Raw genomic sequence first — 20,047 nt, forward strand, 5'->3', positions numbered from 1 at the left:
GAGATGAAGACACAGAGCTGAGCCTTGGGAAGCGAAGTGCCAGTGTGATAATAAAGATGTAAGGGACATTCGGATGTTGGCAGTAAATAAAACCACTCATGTCGGGGGTGTCACTTTGAGAGAGCAAAGAGGCAAGCACATGTTACCTATCTCTCTCTGCAAACAGGAGACCCCCAAACCGAGCACCACTTAGATTAGAAGAAATCGTCTTAAAGTAGTGTCATAAAGAGACATGACTTTTGTAAGATCAAGGAGAACTAGCAACTGTGGCAAAGGACAGCACACAATTCATTCATTAGCATGCTGCTTATTATTCCACTGACCATTTTCAACATCCGGATGAGCAAAAAAAAAAAATGCCTTTCATTAATCCCTGCCGATAAGTGGAAAAATATTTTACTATCTTATTAAAATATCTTATTAATATCTTTAATACCTTATTAAAATATCTTTTAATATCTAGGACCACGCTCCCTGCTTTCTGTACCCGATGTTTCATTGTAATCAGCGCTCACACGTCAAACGTTCCAATACGGTACAGCAATCTGAGAGGCAATGCCATTTACGAAACGTATCCATGGAATGCTCTGCCTGAATACGAGAGGGTTCTTCATCCCATTCATAAAAAATTGAAGAATTTGGGTCTCCTTGATGAACAAAAACCTGATTTGGGGAAACTAAAAGCATCTTATGCTGGCGAATCAGCAGCAGGCTAACTGACATCCACAGTGGAGGGGTCCCACGCACAGAACTCTCTTTTCGAGACTTACATGAAAAGGTAGCAAGTGAATGACATCACCTTAAAAGGAGGCTCTCCGCTGAGCTGACACCACATTTAACAGAAGCCTGAGATACGGAGCAACTCAATCAGCTCGAATCCGCACGGCGGCAGAACCTGATCAGACAGGAATTCTTCCTCCTGGAGCTCAATCAAAGAATAAACGTCTAGAACCTCTGGGTCTTCAATTATTAAATGGAGCAACTTATGTAACCAAAGCCGAATAACCTCGCAGGTTGGCTGACCACCCTTCGAGACAGAAACACCCAATAGTATAACCGGTGAAACTGATCCGGGCTCCAAGGCCGGGAGAGCAAGAGAGAGAAGGAGAGTCTCGGGCCGCCTTCCACCCTTAATTACAGGATACGGTGGCTCACTCGCTGGCTCCCCGCCCCGAGGTTTCTATCTCCCCGGTCCCCTCTGCCCGCCTGCCCACCCCTCTGGGGAGGCTGTGTCCTTCTTTCCTTTCTTGTGTCAGATTTCGGGCTGACACGTGGTAATTGATTCCGTTGCTGGTTAGACGGGTGTTAAGTGGGAGGGATGGAGTTTCAGTGAAAACAAATAGCACTTCATGGGTCTGACCTTTCCTCTTTGGAGCTTTTGTTGTGGTCGGCTCTGGGATGTGCAAGCTTAAAAACTCCGTGAGCCCGTCGTGTCTGTGTCTGCAGCTCCCCGGATTCACCTTCATCAGCTCCCAAAGTGCCGATGACAGCTAGATGGTCTCAGTGTTGCCCCTGGCTTGATGACAGCCCAGCAGCAGGTGGAGGCTCCGAGAACTGGTGTCTAAGACAGCGATGGCTGAGCGTGGCCAGAGTCTTCCAGGACAGCAGCGCTTTGTGGAGAAGACTTCCATTCGGGGGATAATAAGAAGAAAGTTTTTAATGACAAGACGGCTGGTCCAAGCACTGTTCCCGATCATCCTTGGTGCAGTTTCGATGTTCTGCTCCATCTGCCAGAAGGAGGCATCACCACTGAGCCTTCAGTTCAGTTCAGTTCAATCGCTCAGTCGTGTGCAACTCTTTGCAACCCCATGAACCGCAGCACGCCAGGCCTCCCTGTCCATCACCAACTCCCAGAGTTTACCCAAATTTATGTCCACTGAGTCGGTGATGCCCTCCAACCATCTCATCCTCTGTCATCCCCTTCTCCTCCTGCCCTCAATCTTTCCCAGCATCAGGGTCTTTTCAAATGAGTCAGCTCTTCACATCAGGCGGCCAAAGTATTGGAGTTTCAGCTTTACCACCAGTCCTTCCAATGAACACTCAGGACTGATCTCCTTTAGCATGGGCTGGTTGGATCTCCCTGCAGTCCAAGGGACTCTCAAGAGTCTTCTCCAACACCACAGTTCAAAAGCATCAATTCTTCGGTACTCAGCTTTCTTTATAGTCCACCTCTCACATCCATACATGACTACTGGAAAAACCATAGCCTTGACTAGATGGACCTTTGCTGAAAAAGTAATGTCTCTGCTTTTTAGTCCCATGTGAAGTTCAAAGTGAGCCCAATAAAATGCATATTTGGAGGTATTTGTCACGGGGGTTCTCTGCATTTTTCAGATCCCTTTTGGGACTGAAGGGTGGAGTTCTGCAAGACTGGAGGGGCTTGTCCATCCTCTGCAGACACTGACCTTGGCTGGAGAGAGCCACCTTGCACAAGACACACCCTTTCCTGAGAAAACTGGAACCCAACAACCGAATGACAGGTCCACAGCATGACAGCCTGACCACCTGCTCCAACTCAGCATGTCTCTGATGGCCATGCCAGCTTCTGTGGGACTGCAGCCACCTGGTCCCACTTCTCCTCTGCCCCCTCCTGCTTCTTCCCTTGCTGAATCACAGGCGTGTCCCTAACAAGCAAGCATGCTTAGTGCCCCTCCCAGTCTGCTCCCAGAACCCACCATTGCGGGAGAACACAACTCAACTCATAACAACACCCTGAGAAGAATTTCAAGAGGCAGTTTGAGCGTGGTGGCTCTTAGAAGCTTGAAGTGAGTGACGCTCACACTAAATGAGGTAGAAAGGCCAGAAGTGCATGAGCAGCAGCAAGGGAAGACTCAAAAGGCTCAGGGAAGTGAGCAACAAGAGCGACACACCTACAAGGCCAGAAAACCCAGCAGGTGCTGTACACGGAAAGGCCCAGAGCGTCCTGCACTTACTAAAACAACAAGGAGTGCGCTGGTGAGGATGCTGGTAACAGCACCCCTGAGAATCCCAGTGGGCACCATTCCCTGTAGGGCAAGGCTGCTGGATGGAGCCATCATTACAGAGGTGGGCCCACTGGGGACCACGAGGATCAGTTCAGTTCAGTCGCTCAGTCGTGTCCAACTCTTTGCGACCCCATGGACTTCAGGCCTCCCTGTCCATCGTCAAGTCCCAGAGTTTACTCAAACTCATGTCCATTGAGTTGGTGATGCCATCCAGCCGTCTCATCCTCTGTTGTCCCCTTCTCCTCCTGCCTTCCATCTTTCCCAGCATCAGGGTTTTTTCAAATGAGCCAGTTCTTTGCATCAGGTGGCCATAGGGGATAGTAGAAGCCAAAATATTAGAGACCAGGCGGCCATGCTCAATTATCAGATGCCAGATAATTATCCTACTGGAGAGCAAGGCCGGAGTGCGTCCTCTGGGGGTCATGCAGGCATGGATCAGAGATGAGAGAACAGCACCCCGAGAGCCCAGGCAGAGCAACCACCCAGTACACTGCTCAATCTACCCCATCAGAAGAATCGACACTGGACGATCAGGAAGCTAGGTGAACAAACCCATCCACAGTCATCACCCCAGTTCCCAAATCCATAATAGGAACAGACATACCTGATGGTTGCCAATGTCTATACAGATAAGAGCCATCATATTGCAGAAGGTTAAGAGGAAGTGGCTCAAACTGCTCCCTACCCCAAGCAACTAGTAAATCAAAAACAATATCTCTCCTCCCCACCACTGTACCCAGAAGGTCATTCTCTACATCTGAGTGTCTATTCCTGACCTGCAAATAGGTTCATCTGTACCATTTTTCTAGATTCCACACTAACACATATTTGTTTTTCTCTTCCTGACTTATTCCACTCTGTATGACAGACTCTGGGTTCATCCATATCACTACAAATGACCCAATTTCATTACTTCTTTTACTAATATTCCATTATATATATGTGTGTGTGTGCTACATCATCTTTATCCATTTATTGACACATATACACTCCCATGTGTAATATGTAAAATTAGTAAAATGTATAAAATGGCCAATACTTTGGCCACCTGATGCGAAGAACTGACTCATTGGAAAAGACCTTGATGCTGAGAAAGATTGAAGGCGGAAGGAGAAGGGGACGACAGAGGATGAGATGGCTGGATGGCATCACCGACTCAGTGGACAAGAGTTTGAGTAAACTCCGGGAGCTGGTGATGGACAAGGAGGCCTGGTGCGCTGCAGTCCATGGGGTCGCAAAGAGTCAGACACAACTGAGCAACTGAAATGAACTGAACTGATGTGTGAAATAAACAGCTAGCAGCAAGCTGCTATATAGCAAGGGAGCTCAGCTCAGGGCTCTCTGATAACCTAGAAGGGTGGGATGGAAGTGGGGGGGGAGGGAGGATCGGGAGGGAGGGGATATATGCCCACTGATAGCTGACGCACATTGTTGTACAGCGGAAACTAACACAACATTATAAAGCAGTTATATTCCATTCAAAAAATAAATTTAAAACCAAATCTTGTCCCGGGGTAGGGAGAAGGTGGGCTTTGGATTTTATTTATTCATTTATTTTTAATTAATTTATTTTGATCTGAGGATAATTACAATATTGTTATGGTCTCTGCCATACATCGACATGAATCAGCCACCGGTATACACGTGTCTCCCCCATCCTGAACCCCCTCCCACGTCCCTCCCCACCTTGTCCCTCTGTGTTGTCCCAGAGCAATGGCTTTGGGTGCCCTGCTTCATCGAACTTGCACTGGCCATCTATTTTACACATGGTAATGTGCACGTGTTGCAATGGTGTCCTCTCAAATCATTCCCCCCTCACTTTCTCCCACAGAGTCCAAAAGTCTGTTCTTTACATCCGTGTCTCCTTTGCTGCCCTGCATGTAGGATCATCAGTACTGTCTTTCTAAATTCCATATATATATATATAGAGAGAGAGAGAGCTTAGAACCCTTCAAGACCTATAGGGTATAGGGTATGGCCTCTATCATATCACCATTTAATTATTTAGTCTGGTCCCTGCAGAAATCATATGAGTTCTGGAGGATGACAAGCTCCCGCAGATTTAAACAAGCAGCAGCCCACGGCTGGCACTGGAGTTTCCTTGTCAGATAGTGTCTCTTTACTTAAACACAGGCTCTGGTACATAGCATGCAACCTTTGATCTGACGACTCTGTCCTTTTCATCCCTATCAAAAATGAGGATCAGAAACAGTTCACAGTTGCTGAGAACAGACAACTGTATTCACTTACAGTGTTGACCCAAAGTGAAAGTGCAGATGTTAGTCACTCAGTCATGTCTGACTTTTTGTGACCCCATGGACTGTGGCCTGCCAGGCTATTCTGTCCATGGGACTCTCCAGGCAAGAATACTAGAGTGGGTTGCCATTTTCCTCCTCCAGGGGATCTTCCTGATCCAAGGATCAAACCCAGATCTCTGTGTCTCCTGCATGGGCAGGTGGATTCTTTACCACAGCACCACCCGGGAATCTCTTAGGTATCCCACTGTTATTGCTGCAAAGTCGCTTCAGTGGTGTCTGACTCTTTGTGACCCCATGGACTGCAGCCTACCAGGCTCCTCTGTCCATGAGTTTTTCCAGGCAAGAATACTGGAGTGAATTGCCACATCCTTTTTCAGAGGATCTTCCCAACTCAGGGGTTGAAGCCCCCTGCATTGGCAGGTGGTTCTGTACCACTAGCACCACCTGGGCAGCCCTTCAGTATCCCAGACCCCCATGTTATTCTCCATTCTTGCATCAGTGCCTCTCCTTAGCTCATACTTAAGGCCACATGGAAGGTTCATTATGACCAGCTGATGGAGATGGAAAATGCCCAAGCTTGATGTATCCATGAGTCAGATAAATATGAAGTGAGTGAAAGTGAAAGTCGCTCAGCCACGTCCGACTCTTTGTGATCCCATGGTCAATACAGTCCATGGAATTCTCCAGGCCAGAATACTGGAGTGGGTAGCCTTTCCCTTCTCCAGGAGATCTTCCCAACCCAGGGATCGAACCCAGGTCACCCACATTGCGGGCGTGTTCTTTACCAGCTGAGCCACCAGGGAAGCCCTGAATATGGAGACACAAGCCAAAGATAGCCAGTGGCCATCGAACAGCCTCATTCAAGTGGTAGCCTTGAGAGATCTTGATTAAAAGAAGTCGCCCCAATGGTCAGGGCTTTGGAAGGAGCACACTCTGTGCTAAAGGGGAATTGGAAGTCAGCAGTGTACAAACAGCTTTAGCTTCTTTAGAGTGATTGGACTTGAGTAGACAGCTACATCTCTGGGTAGTTTATGTTTCTGGCATCCAAACTGAGCATCAGAACCACCTATAAAGCTTTTAAAGAATACAGATCCCTAAAACCACCTCAAAATTCCTGAAACAAATATCCCAGATTTGGAGTTCATAAGTCTATATTTGGAAAGCCTGGCATGCTACAGTCCATGGGGTCACAAAGAGTTGGACATGACTCAGCAACTGAGCAACAAGTCTATATTTTATGTAAGATCCTTAAATGATTCTGATACTGCTTGTCCTTGAACTGATGTTTGAGAAACATTTGTATGCGTAATTAGCAATGCCACAATAAAGAGCAAAAGTATTGACAATTAATGCAAGCACACGACTAGCCCTATTGTGCTAATCATTCCACAACATATAGATGTCAAATCATCACACCATACACCTCAAACTTACAGTGTTATCCAGATGCAGATGCAGATGACACCACCCTTATGGCAGAAAGTGAATAAGAACTCAAAAGCCTCTTGATGAAAGTGAAAGAGGAGAGTGAAAAAGTTGGCTTAAAGTTCAACAGTCAGAAAACTAAGATCATGGCATCCGGTCCCATCACTTCATGGCAAATAGATGGAAAAACAGTGGAAACAGTGGTGGTTTAGTCACTAAGTCGTGTCCGACTCTTGCAATCCCATGGACTGTAGCCTGTCAGGCTCCTCTGTCCATGGGATTCTCCAGGCAAGAATACTGGAGTGGGTTGCCATCTCCTTCTCCAGGGATCTTCCCGACCCAGGAATCGAACCTGGGTGTCCTGCATTGCAGGCAGTGTTATAGGTCAGTTAAACCACATCAAGTGGGAGGAAAAGAGGAAAAAGAAATCAAATTATTTAAAAACCAAGTACATGTGAGACTATGTCAACTTTTTAATTCTCACGAGCACCCCCACTAGGTATGCGGTATTATTAACACCATTTGGTAGATAAGAACAATGAAGTGACAGGACTTACTCAAGGTCGTATAGCAAGTGAAGGAAGGAGGAAGGCAGTATTTGAACTTAGTCTGACTCTAGATTCCCTGTGTTTTATGGTGATGCCCGGTGGAAAAGGCAGTCAAGAAAAGTGAAGAGGGAAGAAAAATCTCTAAACCACAAGCAGGTACAGCTTGTAGGGCCAATTCTGTATTTACCTTAAATGAAGACAAATTGTTTTCCCAAATAGTTTAACTTCATTGTCCCCTTACAATAGCGTGTGAGCTCCATCTAGTGGTTAGGCAAGTCTGCTCAGTGAGTAACTAAGCAAGGTCAACTGAGAGGAACAAAAATATTGCTATTAAAATTTAATAGGTGATATTAATAGTTTCCAATTCCTGGGTGAATGAATGCCAATACCAGAAGGATACAGTAAGGATATAGAAAGAATTTCCCTGGTGGCTCAATAGTAAAAATCTGCCTGCCAATGCAGGTGACACGGGTTCAATCCCTGGGTCAGGAAGATCCCCTGGAGAAAGAAATGGCAACCCACTCCAGGCAAGTATTCTAGCCTGGGACATCCCATGGACAGAGGAGCCTGGCAGGCTCCAGTCCATGGGGTTGCAAAAGAGTCGGACACGACTTAGTGACTACACAAATACAAGGGTATAAAGATGAGAAAAATAATAAAAACAGGTGAAGTCAATAATAGCTGTGGAAATGATGTCAGACCAGGTTTTGGTTTTTGCTTTTTAATGAAAAGACAACAGTAATAAAATATAAAAGAGAAAAAGCCATATGGCAAATCATTTTTAAGCTTACATCCTTCGAATGAGTTTACTACACTCACACACTAGAAGCTTTTCATCACCAGTCACTTTTTCCAGGACTTACCTTTGGCCAGCATCCTTTGCCTGTCCAAGTGTTAAGATACCATCTGCTCCCATCTTTACTGCACAAGATCTCATGGCCACCCACAGGATGAAAAGTGCTGGAAGTTTAGAAGCCAATGGTTTATCTTCTCCCCGATGTCCACAAGATTCATCTTCTCTCAAGATCTATTGAACCCAGATACAGAGAGGCAAGGCAGGGTGGTACTGAATGTACACAGTAAGAGTCAGTTCACTGTGTGGGGAGCAGACCCTGAAAGAAGGTAGAAAGGGCCATGAATGGGAGATGATGTCAAGGTCCAGGAATCGCTACCCAGATCCAGAACCAGGGCATAACGCTCGGAAGACAGAGGGGTGGTTCTGTGGATAGAGTCTGGCCTCCCCAACCTCTGACAAGCTTTCTTCCCATCACCCTAAAAGCATCAGGGTTCACCCCCACAGGGTCTTCAACACTCATACTCAACTTTGCATGCCTCTTTAGAAGGATTCATTTCAGGAACAAATGTTCTCCTAACGCATTCATGCATGCATGCTCGGTCGTGGCCAACTCTTTGCAACCCCTCAGACTATAGCCTATCAGCCTCCTCCATCCACAGGATTTTCCCAGCACGAATGCTGGAGTGGGTTACATTTTCCTCCACCAGGGGATCTTCCCGACCCAGGGACTGAACCCATGTCTCCAGCATTGGCAGGTGGATTCCTTACCACTGAACCACCTGGTTCTCCTAATACGAACGTTGAAAACATGATGCTAATAGAAAGAAGCCAGACATAAATGGTATATATTGTATGATTCCATCGTTATGATATATCCTGCATAGGTGAATCCATGGAGATAGCAGGGACGGGGAGATGGGAGGAAGAGGAAGAAACTGCTTAAAGGGTAAAGGGTTTTTACTTTGGAGCGATGAAACTGCTCTGGAACTCAACAGAAGTGTTGGTTACACAACACTGATATTGTACTAAATGCCGCTGAATGTTTTCACTTTGGTTAATTTTATGTTATTTGAATTCTGCCTTCTGTGGCCAATCCAAGAAGTATCACTTTTTTTTTTTTAATGATCTTTTGACTTAGAATTTTAGGCCAGGGTATTTTGAATTTTGAATTTTGGTAAGAATTGTTTTTAAGATTTCGTTAAAGACCTCAGGCCCCCCTTTAAAGTGAGAAGGTTATCAGAGCTTCTGTGTGAACAGGATCTTAATAGCGAGAAGACAGAGAAAAAAGATGTCACCACGGCTCCTGGGAGGGAAAACAGAGCTCGTTCTTAGCAGCGAAATTGTTCGTAAAAGAAGATAGAAAACAAGCTACTCCCACTTCAGATCCACACTTTGTAACAGGGTCTATGTTTAGATGGGCGGGATAGGATTCCTGACAAGAATCGGGGAGGTTCTTGTCTCTGGGGAGTTCCCAGCTTCCTGCTCCTAGGGCACAAGAAACCCAGAGTCCGGAAGAACCCAGCGCTTCATCGGCAAATCTTTCTCTAGAGAAGCATCGAGGCAATCAGCAATTGGCCGACAAGCATAAATTCCAGACACACACCCAGTTAATGAAAACCACACACACACACACAAACTAGAGATATTTTCTACCTGCCAGTGACAATCTGGAGCAGGAAAAGCAGATGGAAAATAGCCCGGGGAGTGGGGAGCGACTTTATTCTGAATATTCTACATCTAAGGGGGAATTGAGTTTCTCAAAAATAAAGACTTTCAGTTTACAAACAAACTGTTTTTGCCAAAACGAATTCTTTCTTTTAGGTGCTTTGGGAAAACTTCAGAGTGCTCCGGTTTGGGGGCCAAAGACACCCGCATGTTGCAATCCTAAACCTTTGGCAGTGACAAAAACATGTTTGCAAGTGGAAAGTTTTCAGAGCAGGGCTTTTCGTGTTGTTTTGTTTGGGTGTGTGTTTGTTTGCCTGTTTGGTGCCAAAGGATTTCCTCCACCTCTTCCCAGAACCAGGGAGCGGGAGTCAGCACTCCATTTGGGATGTTGGCCCCAAAACACCTGTACCCCAAGTTTGTATATCCCCAGCGCCTTGAGGCAAGAAAAGCAGTCAGGAAGCTTAAAGAACACCCTGTTCCTGCCTTCACACTGAACATGAAGCCTCGGATAGTCGGATGGGGGCCACAAAGAGGCCCATCTCCATCACTGCGGTTTTCATGTGGGCTCAGCGGATTTCTGCATTGTTGTTGTTGCAGTTCAGTCGCTCCGCTGTGTCTGACCCTTTGGGACCCCATGGACGGCAGCATGCCAGGCTTCCCTGTCCTTCACCATCTCCCAGAGCTTGCTCAAACTCATGTCCATTGAGTCAGTGATACCATCCAACCATCTCGTCCTCTGTTGTCCCCTTCTCCTGCCTTCAATCTTTCCCAGCATTGGGGTCTTTTCTAATGAGTCAGCTCTTCGCATCAGGTGGCCAAATATCGGAGCAGGCTCTGATTAACACTGTTTGTTTGTTCCTTATATCTCACCCTGCATGTGTGTGTGTGCTAAGTCACTTCACTCGTGTCCAACTCTTTGCAACCCTATGGACTGTAGCACGCCACGCTCCTCTGCCCATGGGAGTCTCCAGGCAAGAATAGCCAAGTGGGTTGCCATACCCTACTCCAGGGGATCTTCTTGACCCAGGGATTGAACCTGCGTGTCCTGCAACTCCTGCACTGCAGGTGGATTCATTACACCTGAGCCATGGGGGGAAGCCCATATCTCACCCTGAAAGTGAAAGTGAAAGTCGCTCAGTCATGTCCGACTCTTTGCAACCCCATGGACTATACCGCCCATGGAATCCTCCAGGCCAGAATACTGGAGTGGGTAGCCTTTCCCTTCTCCAGGGGATCTTCCCAACCCAGGGATCAAACCCAGGTCTCCCGCATTGCAGGCAGATTCTTTACGAGCTGAGCCGCAAGAGAAGCCCAAAAATAGTAGATTGTGTAGCCTATCCCTTCTCCAGCATATCTTCCCGAGCTAGGAATCAAACCGGGGTCTCCTGCATTGCAGTCAGATTCTTCACCAACTGAGCTACCAGGGAAGCCCCATATCTCACCCTAGCCGGACACATTCCTACTCTTTGCATCTTTCTGTGAGACTACTACCAGTGCTGAGATAAGAGTATGATAAATTTACTCTGGCTTTCTGTCTATTAAAACGGGATTCAGAGGAGACCCGTCCCGCAATTCTGCGGAGACAAAAAGCATGCCACCTGCAGACAGCTCTACGTCTTAACCAGGCAGGAACTATAGACTTGAAAACCAAGGCTTCTGATGCACGAGAGGTGGGTATTTCGGGATTCACAATCTCAGCCTGGTTCCTGGTATAAACCGCAGCGTGAGAACAAAAGGGCCCGAGTGTGCCTCCCAGAGACCGGAGGAGGGCAGACGTAAGGCCAAGGGTGACCAGACAAGGTGGAGGGACAGAGTCAGAGCCCCATCGGGGAGCCGAGAAGAACCAGAGCCGGAGTCCCCGCTCAGTCCCGCGGATATTCCAGAGAGCCCTGAGCTCAAGGGCCACCCTCACCTCCCTGGACCTCGCCCAGGCTCTGATCTCGGCTGACAGCGGCTGCGCTTTGCCGATTGCTGTCCGCCAAGACGCTCCTCCCACTTCTGTGTCTGGTGTGCATCTCAGCACTTGGCAGTCAGAAAACCCCAAACTGATGGCTGCAATCGTCCCCCCCCGCCGTCCACCTCAGCCCTTTCCAACCCAGTCTCCCTCCCACTGGCCTTTCATGATAAGAGCATCTTCTGAGTCACTCACCAGAGATTCTTGGCATGGTCTTTGCTGTCTCCATCTCCGCCCCCCCACACCCCGACTCCAGCTCGTCTACTGCCAAATACCATGGATTCTACCTCCCTGGTGTCTTTTCCATCTGCCCCTGGTTTTCATTACCGCTGCCACCGCCTGATGCAGGAATCTCCTCTCTCAACAGAACCAATTTAGTATTCTCCTAAATAACACCCCTCCTTTCTGTCTCCCCGGAGTGAATTCTTGTAAACTTCTGTATGGCTCTCCTCTGGCTCCTGTTTCTCTATTCCTCCCTTCTCATCACTTTTCATGCACCGCCGCTCCCATTCTCTGTGCCAGACAGATGACATTTGTCAGTGTCTCAAATGCTGGGGTGATAGTCTTTCCCCTTAAACCCGACAAGAAGGCTATCTCTCTGCCTTTTTCTCCTGTCTAACTCCTAATCACCTTTCAGACGTCACCTCCTCCAGGAAGGGCTGCCGTGCTTTCAGCAACACGGCAGGAACACTGATTCCCGCCGGCAGAAATAATAAGGAAATGTATTAATGGCATTTAACAGGAAGCAAGAAGGCAGGATGCCGGCTCACTGGTGCCATGTGCCATCAGCCACTCTGTCCTTTTTGGTTCTTTGTCATCCTTAGCACTGGTTTCATCTTCAGGCCGGTAGCAAGATGCTTGCCACGGTTCTAGACACCACATCCAGACACTACGTTGTCCAAAGGAAAAGGGATGTTTTTCTTTCTGCACTTTCTCTCAGGTGAAAGCGGACATTTGCAGAAGCATTTTGTCCTTCCCTCCCCCGCCCCCACCAGAATCTCTCTTACATTCCATTGGCCAGAATTAGGTCATGTGTTCATCACTCAGCCAATCACAGGTGAAGGGAGTGACCCTACTGGTGTTGCTGTGGGACCACCTCTCCTGCTTGGATGTCCTGTCAGGTCTCCTGGAGACACAAGACTGTACTGAAGAGCACACACTTGATCAGAACCCAGCGTCCACTCAGAAAGAAGTAGGAAGCAAAGGCAATCAGCAGAGTTCACTCTTCTTCCCGTTGGGTTCCATGTTCCTTTAACAGCTGTCTTAGTCTGCTCAGGCTGCTATAATAGAACACCACAGATGAGGTGACTTGGAAACAAATGGAGAACTTTGTCTCTCACAGTGCTAGATGCTGAGAAGTCCAGGAGCAAGTTGCTGGCAGATTTGGTGTCTGGAGAGGCCCCACTTCCTGATTCACACCTGTGTCCTCACATGGTGGGAAGGACGAGGGGGTTCTCTGGAGTCCTTTCATGAGGGCTCTACCTCCATGACCTCATCGAACTCTAAATACTGCCCAAAGGCTCCACCTCTTAACACCATCATATTGGGAGTTAAAATTTCGACATATGAATTGCGGGAAGGGCTGACAAAACATTTAACACATTGCATTCTGCCCATGGTCCCCCCCACATTCATGTTTTTCTCACATGTAGAATACATTCATTCCATCCCAACAGTCCCCAAAGCCTTAACTCCTTCCAGCATCAAATCAAAACTCTAAAGTCCAAAGTCTCATCCGAATACCATCGAAATCAGGTATGAGTGGGACTCAAGGTAGGATTCACAGAGGCAAATTCCCCTCAGCTGGGAAGCCATGAAACCAGACAAGATGTGTGCTTCCAAAACAGAACAGTGGGGAGGATGGTTGCTGAAGCTGAAGCTCTCTGGCCACTTGATGCGAAGAGCTGATCCATTGGAAAAGACCCTGATGCTGGGAAAGATTGAGGGCAGGAGGAGAAGTAGGCAGCAGAGGATGAGATGGTTGGATGGCATCATCAACTCAGTGGTCATGAGTTTGAGCAAACTCCGAGAGATAGTGCAGGACAGGGAAGCCTGGTGTGCTGCAGTCCATGGGGTCGCAAAGAGTCAGACACAACCGAGTGACTGAACAACAGACATGCCCATTCCAAGAGAAGAAGAAATAGGCAAGAAGAAAGGAGTGTCAGGTCTCGGGAAAGTCCAGAACTTAATATAGAAGCATTAAACCTTAAAGCTCCAGAATGATCCTTTTTAGCTCATGCCCTGCTCCCCTAGCCCACAGGGCTCTACAGCAGTTGGCTCCTCTTCCACCATCTCAAGAGCACTCACAGAGTTGAAAGTGAGCATACACCATCCTACCCCCATCTTTTTTCCTGGCCCCCTCTTCTCCCCTCCACCTCTCCATGCTGAAATCCCCTCTCTTAAAGCACAAACCACAAAGTCCAAATTCCAACATCAGCCTTTTCTGACCAATCACACACACAGTCGTCCAGTGTTTTTAGATCTACAACCTCTAAGGACACCACCGAGCATCCCACATTGTAGTCTTTTGAATACGCAACTTCTCTGAGGCTCTTGAATGACCAAGCTTGAATGACCAAGCTCTTAACTCCGTGTGGCACCTGACCCCATTCTCTGCACACTCGGGGTGTGCTATAAAAGGTCACGAGTGGACGTGGAGGACCATCAACTCAAAGTCTGTAATCAAGCCTGCTAGTCTAAGCTCAGCCACTTACCTACCATGTAAACTGGGGCAAGTCTCTGAGCACCCCCAGAATAAAATGAAGCTCAGCAAATCAGAAGACTCAAGACCCCATACAGCTCTGTATTTCTTTCTGAAGGCTGCTGCCACCACAAATTACCCCCCAACTTGATGATTTAAACAGAAGTCTATTCTCTCCCAATTCCAGAGGCCAGAAGTTGAAAATCCAAATGTCAGCAGACTTGGCTGTTCCTGGAGGCTCTGAGGGAGAATCTTTTCCATCCTGTCTCCTAAACGCTGGTGGTTGCCAGCACCCCCTTGGTGTTCCTTGGCTTGTAGTTGCATCACTCCAATGTCTGCCTCCATCTTCACACAGCCCTCTTTCTTCTGTATGTCTCTGTGTCTCAAACCCCTACTCCTTTCTCTTCTAAGGACAGTAGCCAGTGAATTTAGGGCTTCCTCTGGTAGCTCAGCTGCTAAAGAATCCACCTGCAATGCATGAGACCCTGGTTCAATTCCTCGGTCGGGAAGATCTGCTGGAGAAGGGATAGGCTACCCACTGCAGTATTCTTAGGCTTCCCTGGTGACTCAGCTGGTAAAGAATCTTACTGCGATATGGGAGACCTGGGTTTGATTCCTGGGTTGGGAAGATCCCCTGGAGAAGTGAAAGGCTACCCACTCCAGTATTCTGGCCTGGAGAATTCCATGGACTGTATAGTCCATGGGATAGCAAAGAGTCAGACACGACTGAGCAACTTTCACTTCACTGAATTTAGGATGGCCTCATCCTACCATCCTTACCTTGACATGCACAAAGACTCAGTTTCTAGATAAGGTCCCATTCACAGGACAGGACTTAAACATCTCTTTTGGAAGGGCAACAATTCTATCCATTACAAACCCTAACACTGCTGAGTTCTGTTTATTCAAGGACCACTGAAAGCTGAAATATTTCCTTCTTTTTTAAAAAGTTACCTGCAGTTCCATATTGTGGATCACTCAACCACTCTTCATTTGAAGGCTGAGAATTTTTTTAATGTTTCCTCTTTTCGTTCCTTCAAATACAGGCTGTGAGGCAGTCTCTAAATTTCAGATGCTGATCCTCAGCACTGCCCCTGTACTATAGATCATTTGTTTTGGCTTCCAGCATCAATCTACAGTCTAGAAATCCCCAACAGCACTGTCTCAGAGGGTATGTATTGGTGCCAGCTGCCTCTTCACTTCCCAGTGCCTTAAAAATCCCTGACAATGAAGGCAAGGACCCTGGGAAGACTCACAAGGAGGACCATGTGTTAACTGAGGCCCTGGCTGGTTTCAAGAGATGCGGATCAGTCTCACAGGGCCATGGAGACCAGTATCACTGCCATAGCCCCAGATGTCACATACAGTGTGCCCACCATATAATAGGCAAGCACCATTTTTGAAATGCAACTGCAGTGGGGAAAGGTCCTGATGTTTCTTTATCAAGTTGCACTGAATGATGCCACTGATGAATGAGATGGCAAAAAAACAAAAGGCAATCATTTTTCTTGCATTTTCTCTGCAGGCTTCATGGCTGGCTAACCAATCCTATAGAATCGAACCCTCAGAGACAGAGCTCTACCCAGGGAACAAGGCCGGCTTGTGTGCTGGGCTTACGTTATGTCTATTTTAAAAGTTGATTTTGGCAGGTATGTGGACCACTCACACAATATATCTACTCCCAGAAAAGATAAGGGGGGAAAATCAAACACTGAATTTTCTTTAAATTCTCACTTGGAAGCAAACTGCTTGGCTTTAAAAAGGGGAGTATAATCCTTGCTTCAGTGATGATGAACTAGTTGGAACAAATTATAAAGAAAATATTGGAGCTATAAATAACATATTTTTTAAGAACCTGTGTGCTACAGTATCCCCTGAGAGGCTCATTCTAAAGAATGTTAATCTCCAGATTATATTCTCTCCGAGGCCATGTTTTTCCAGAACTCTTGGAACGTGTCTAAGTAATGAAATAAATTCAGCCAATCTTTTAAAGAGTTCACTGTTAAAAGATACTAGGAGCAAACAGATCATTGTGGACTCATGGTTGTACCTTCGGGTAAAGGAAAATGAGAAGAGCTCTAAATCATGCAAGATGAAGAAGTCCCACAGGCAGACAAGCTCTGGTTCAAATAATCAGGAATGTTTCAAGCCAATGCCAGCTTTCTCCCTTACAATAATGAATGGATAAAAACAGTGCATTCAAAAGGGATCTTCACCACCTCTCTGGTTTCTACTTCTGTTCTACCTGAAGAACACCTCAACTCCCCGCCCCCCAGGAACCTCCTTTTCCTACAGTTTAGAATAAAACAACAAAAGTTTCTAAAACAGTATAAAAGTTTATGGACACAGTCTTACAAACCTGTTATTGAGGCTCAACAATATATTTTTAAACTAATAACGTGAATTTTTCCATGCTGAAGAGTCATATAATTGGGTCATCAAATAAAAAAAGACACAGCTGTAATAGAAAACATTTCGGAAAAGGAAATTCATACTTCAAAGCCCTGACTAATCATAAAGTGATGCAAATCTGAAAGGAAACACTTAGATTGTATTTTTACCCAGCTGAGCAGTCAGATGTTTGGAAATGCCCTGGATTTTTCTAAATATTTCCTCCTGTTAACAGCAAAACAGCTCAGATGCTCCAGGAACAAAAGAGACACTTTCAAACCTTTACCCTATCTATTTCTCTTATTACAGCCGCTCCATTCCAGTTCCAATAAGAAGTCTAGTTGTAAAGGCCTTAAAACTAAAATGTTTACTGGAGCTGCCACAAAAAAAAAAAAAAAAAAAAAAGCTATTTTTATGAAAAATACTAAGAAGTTCAAGTCTGGGAATATACATAGAACTTCAAATGAGAGGCTGGAAAAAGAAGGAGGTGATGAAGGACTTAGCACATTTTCAGTTTGTTTCTCTTACAACCTGTGAGAGAACCCAGACAGCCCGTGGGCTCCAGGAGAAAACCCAAGATGGCCGCCATCCAGGGAGTTTGGCAAAAGCCCGGGCAAGGAGAGGCCGCAGGGAGCTGGGCTCCCCAACGGGAAGGTGGTGACAGCGGCAGCTGAGCTACATGGCCTGCAAGCCCAGAGGACAAACTCTGGCAATGGCTTAAGCAGGGCCCCGTGGCCTTTTCTTCAAAAGTGAAGATGGAGGCATCTGGTCAACCACAGGTGAGGTGGCACTACAGGGTAAAGCTGTAAACTGTCGACTCAGCCAGCACTAATGAGGACCAGACACCCAGAAGTATTTGCAGAGTTGGCGGGGCGGGAGTGAGGAGTAAGTTTGGCTCGTCTCAAACCACCACTGGCTAAGGAGGCCTGCACAGCATGGGCAGCGGGAGACAGCATCCCCTGAACTCTCTGAGCGAAAGGCAGAATTAGAGATGCAAATTCAAAACAGGCTCTGAGGGGCTTGTGCCAGGTTTGTGCCGGGGTGACTTGCCTGGCCCTCTCCCCAGACAGCACACAGAACTTGTGAGAAATGTGCTCTGGCCCCTTTTAGACCCCAACCCTGAGGATATGAGGGTGGGAAGCAGAGGAGGGGCCTTTGCTCAAAATCCTTATCACCACTTCCTGGCATGAGTTCCCTGGCTCAGAGCCTGGCCCTGAGAAATGGGAGGGAAACAGCTCCCGGCCGTGAAACCTGGGGAGTTGTGCCCTGGACATCCTGGGACACATGAAGGCCAAGCCAGCAGGGAAGTTTTCTGCAGAAAACTTGGGTTCAATCAGAAGGCTTCACTTTCGAAAGACTTCATAGTCAGCACTTTCGAGGGTACAGATTTGTTTTGTAGACTGTTAAATCTGGCCATCTTAAATTAGAGGTTAGGTCAATAAATAAAATGTTCCGATTGTGTCTGCAAAGTAATTTTCCACAGCGGTCTCGTGACCTACAGGAAGAACCTAAGAACGCATTTGTTTTATTTCTTCGGGAGTGAGGTGAGGCGACCTGTAGCCACGATAAAACCACGTGACTCCCTCGTCCTTCCCACCTCAAACACACATTATGGGTTGTACTATGTCCTCCCCCACCACAGACACACCAAATTCGTAGAGTGAAACCCCCATTCCCCAGGACCTCAGGAGGTGACTTTTGTTTGAAAACATGAACGTAGACATGTTAAGTCGCTTCAATCATGTTTGGCTCTTTGCAACCTCATGGACTAGCCTGCCAGGCTTCTCTGCCCTGGAGGGGATTCTCCAGGCAAGAATACTGGAGTGGGTTACATGCTCTCCTCCACGGGATCTTCTGACCCAGGGATCGAACCCTCAATCTCTTTTGTCTCCTGAATTGGCAGGCAGGTTCTTTACCCCTAGGTCCACTTGGGTTGTTGTCATTTCTTCTGTTAAAATGAAGTTATACTGGCCTGTGGGGCATCCCTAATCTAATCTGACTAGTCTCCTTATAAAAAAGAATGTCGTGTGAAGAGAAAGAGACACACGAAGAGAGAAGAAAAGTTGGAGACACAAGGAGAAGACCATCTACAAGCTGAAGAGACCTGAGGCCACTGGAAGCTGGGAGAGGGGCCCGGGACAGCCCTTGGGAGGCACCAACCCTGCTAACACCTTGGTCTCCAACTTGTGACCTCCAGAACTGTGAGGCAATAATTTTCACTGTTTAAATCACCCGGTCGTGGTTCTCTGCCTCAGAAGCCCTAGGGAATGAAGACAGCATCCCAGGAACTTCTGCCTGAGTGGGTCACTCCTCTATGAAAAAAATATTCAAAAGTACTTTGCAACTGTGTTGGTATAAAGACAAGTAAAATCCAGGCGAGAGTATATTCATTTTTCCCCCTCTAATTTAAAAGGAAAACATTTTTAGCTTGAAAGTCTTGTGGCACTTAAAAGTCCCTTGGTTGGCCCCATGGAAACAGTCACTGGGGACCCCAGGCTAGGTCAGGTCTCTACACTCACCCTTTCTTGGTACCATGCTGAAATTACCCGTCGTTGTTTCTAATATTTCCTCTCCCTAACCCTGGCTAAAATATACACAAGCAAAAAGACTCTCTTATTTATTTGTGTAGCCCGATAACAGCCTGGCACACAGAAGGTGCTCAATAAATAACCGTTGAACCAATTTGAACCAAACAGATAAAGATCTAGGGTTATTCAAGGTCATTACTGAAATATGAAGCAAATAAAAAAGTGGATTAAAAAAAAAAAGAAAGTTTTGGCAACAACAGAGCCTTAATAACTGGAGCCTTAGCTCCTGGTAGCAGAGCGACAATCTGGGAGCACATCCCAGGAAAGTTTTGAAACTGAAGTAAAATGAGTGTTTTATAACCACCCATTCTGTTCCATTTTTCTCTCTCTCTTCTTCTTCTTTATTTTTCACTCTCCGGGGCTTGGAGAGGTTTTCTTACATTATAGCTATTTGCCTTTCTTCAGATGAGGGTTTCTCACATTCCAACTCGTCCACTGAGATTTTGACAGTATATTTGGTCTTCCTAAAGCCAATCTCACTTATAGTTCATGGCAGCTTAATAGTCTAAGTCGTTCTCATCACTGGTCAATATCTGCCTTATCTGCCTTTCCTACTGACCACTCCTTATGTTTGCCATATCCCAGCATGAAAAAATTTCTTTTCATGCCAGGACCCCACATTGGCAAGCAAGCAAACCTTTCTTAGCTCTTGCCACAACATAAAATTTTTTTCAAAGACAGAAATTAACATTTCATTGGCCCTTTGGGAGAGATAAAGCGCACAGAAACTTACAGTG

The sequence above is a fragment of the Bos javanicus genome, chromosome 1 (genome assembly GCF_032452875.1).
Source record: "Bos javanicus breed banteng chromosome 1, ARS-OSU_banteng_1.0, whole genome shotgun sequence".
NCBI classification, from domain to species: Eukaryota; Metazoa; Chordata; class Mammalia; order Artiodactyla; family Bovidae; genus Bos; species Bos javanicus.